The sequence below is a fragment of the Polypterus senegalus genome, unplaced genomic scaffold (genome assembly GCF_016835505.1).
Source record: "Polypterus senegalus isolate Bchr_013 unplaced genomic scaffold, ASM1683550v1 scaffold_5601, whole genome shotgun sequence".
NCBI lineage: Eukaryota > Metazoa > Chordata > Cladistia > Polypteriformes > Polypteridae > Polypterus > Polypterus senegalus.
In genome coordinates, this window is record NW_024377309.1 from 1 (window position 1) to 3,037 (window position 3,037).

Consider the following 3,037-nt stretch of genomic DNA (forward strand, 5'->3'; position numbering starts at 1 on the left):
CCATTTGGGTCCCGTGTCCTTCAGGAACAGGTAGATCATATAGGTCCTGACTTCCAACAGGTTTGGGTTAAGGCTATACTTTTAGGGATCATTTCTATAGTTTGTTCCTAGAGAAATGTGTTTCTGAAGTGCTTGGTCTCGCTACCCACGATGAAGATTGACTTTGTTTTCTTCTGAGCGTGATGGTCAGTAGTAAGTGTTTGTCTGTAAGACTACTTGCTACGTTTGATGATCGTTTCTCTTCTGGAGAAGCAGAAAGAAGGAAACATTCTCTGAGTGGTTTGTTGTTTGTGCTCCATACTAATGGTCCATTGTTTTGGGCTTAATTTTGTAACCTTGTCGAAATAAAAGTCTTTCAAGCTATGAATGCAGCTGTTCATTGTTTTCTTTCAGAAAGTATCTTTTGATGGGTTGTGCATTTTTTGTTTTGTCTTCTGAACAAAACGGCTGCCGCGGAAGTAAAAGATTAAAATGCTTTGGCTAACGTGAGATAGAACTTTATGTGCTCCCAGGGGGTAATTAGGCTGTTATCAAGTTAAGTTTGTTCAATTTTCTCGCCAATTTCTTTTTTTCAATAATGTTTTCCTTTTATTTCCGTTTCCGACCTTTTAATTCCTGTTGCCCTGTTTTTCTTTTCAATCTGGTCTGCTGAAAATGTTTAAATGGTTTTCCCCTCCAATTTGATACAGGAGTTTTCCATACGTTGTATTCATAAACTGCAATACATCTGCCTTTGATGGAGATTGTGTAGCTTAGTTTTATTCCTAATATACGTGAATAGAAATTTAAAAATACCCAATTTTCATGTATCTTTTTAGGGTTAGAATCTTGGTTTTTCAAGGTTTTTCATAGTGTTTGGTAATTCTAGTGTTAGTGCTCATGGTTAATTGTTTTGGGTTTAATTTGTGGCATTGTCAAAATTAATATTTGCCAAAATGTGAATCAACCTGTTTTATTTCTTCCTATGGAAAGTGTGTTTTGATGTGTTGCATATTTTTAGTATTGTATTCTTACCAAAAAGATGCATTTTGTACAATGAAACAATTTTTTACATGAAGTTCACATAATGTTTTCCTCAAAAATGTATTATTTTTTTAGTTGTTTTTACTTCTTTCTTTGGCATAATCTTCATACACTGCCACCAGCATCTGTTGCTCATCTGGCATGAAGGTTGTTCTCATTGTTTCTTGGCATTTTAGTTTTTTGTTTGACTGTTCAGTGTTCTTTTCATAAGGGCTTTTAAACTTTGCTCTTATTGCCTTTTAATGTTTTAAATTTATCCAAGATTGCACAAGCTTTATTTAAATCTATTGTTCTGGAACTGGCTACTCCGCTAATCTGAGATTATGCTATTGTAAAATGGGATACATTCTGATATCCAGGATTCTCTCATCTGTCTTCCTTGAACAGACCGGCAGAAAACTACAATTGAATTTATTATAAGGATGATGAAAATTTTAAAGGTAAAATAAAAGAATAAAAAACACAATAAAATTTCTTTTTAATGTACAGAAATGCTTACTAATAAGAATGTGAATCCCAGTTTTGTCTTTTTGTGAGCAAATAATAGTGTATTTGATTAAGTTTAGAGTTCAAATAAAGGTAAATTTGGTTGAAATTAAAATCCTCAGCCGCAGAAGTCTACCAGAATTGAACTTGAACACCACTGGTGTATAGTACATTTTAGACTGAAAATACTGTACATTATAAAGGTAAGCAGTAATGATGTGACCCTTTTGATTTTAGTATAGGATAAGATGTTTTGAAAATATATCTTATATATCACCTTAACGTCTTTGCAAAATATTGTAAAATTAATTATTCATAGTAAGTTGTTCCCAAATGAATAAGCTGAAATTGATGAGGGGTTTGTTTCCAAACAAAGATCAACTTATGTAAGAGCAAGGGAGTGTTACATTTGTTTTTCCATTCGTTATTTGAAATTTTATAAACAACTTTAAAATGCTTTTTTGGTCTCCTCCCCTGTGTCCACATCAGAAAAGCAGACTGCTGATAACATCGATCCTATATGTTTTAGATGTGAAATATATATTATATTCTCACATCAGATATGTGGAAATGTAAAAAGAAAAGAAAATGTTAACAAGTAAATAAGCACATAATAAAGAAATTAAATTAATTACTTTAACCTATTAGCGTAAAATCTGTAAAAGGGCTCAAAATGTGTCTTTGTTTCCTTGCAAGAAGAATCAGTGGTGAGTAGCGATCAGAAAAAAACCCACCTGAGAATAGAGGAGTTAAAACAAATTAAATAGGAGCTAACAAAAACTTAATAAGTGTCATCTTCCAAGTCTCATGGAAACATATGAGGACTTATGCATGCACTAAAGCTGCATTTTCCATATGCCCAGTGTGGGCTCTGTAACAGTCCATGGGCCTCATGTATAACGGCGTGCATAGAATTCGCACTATAACATGACGTAAGCACAAAAGCCGAAATGTGCTTACGCACAGAAAAATCCAGATGCAGGAATCTGTGCGTACTCCAACTTCCATTTTGTTCTGCTACATAAATGCCGGTCAGCGTGAAAAGTAACGACGTGCACGCCTGCTGTCCCGCCCCAATTCCTCCCAAAATTATTCCTCATTGAATATGCAAATCAATATAAATCGCCCTTAAGTTCAGCCTTCTGTGAAAAGACAATGGGAAAAGCACAGAGTAAAATAAAAGAATTTCAGCGAATACCAAGTGGAGGCAAAGGAAAAACATACTATTTGTTGATTTAAACCATGGTATAATCAACAAAAGGAAGTTGATCGAGTGACATAGTGTGTTGGAGAAACTTGAAAACTCAAGTTCACAAAGTCGCACAGTGCCCGAAATAAAAAGAAGTTGTCAGATATCAAAGTCACCATGAAAAGGCGAGTCATAGCCCCCCATCTGAGTGTAATATGAAAGCTTATTAGGGTACAGAGAAAAAAAAAGGCGCACAGTGGGGAAAAAACAGAAAATGTCAACTTCAATATCGAAATTTCCACTTTAATCATGTAGTTTATTTTGTCATTAAAGCAGAAC

The 3,037-nt window shown here is 34.3% G+C and overlaps 1 non-coding gene across 1 annotated transcript; it reads left to right on the plus strand.

The window, feature by feature from the left end:
• Nucleotides 1-69: 69 nt before the first annotated feature.
• On the plus strand, nucleotides 70-281 carry LOC120519290. Its single transcript, XR_005631433.1, has one exon. It is a non-coding gene; the product is annotated as a small nucleolar RNA U3 (small nucleolar RNA).
• The last annotated feature ends 2,756 nt before the right edge of the window (nucleotides 282-3,037 follow it).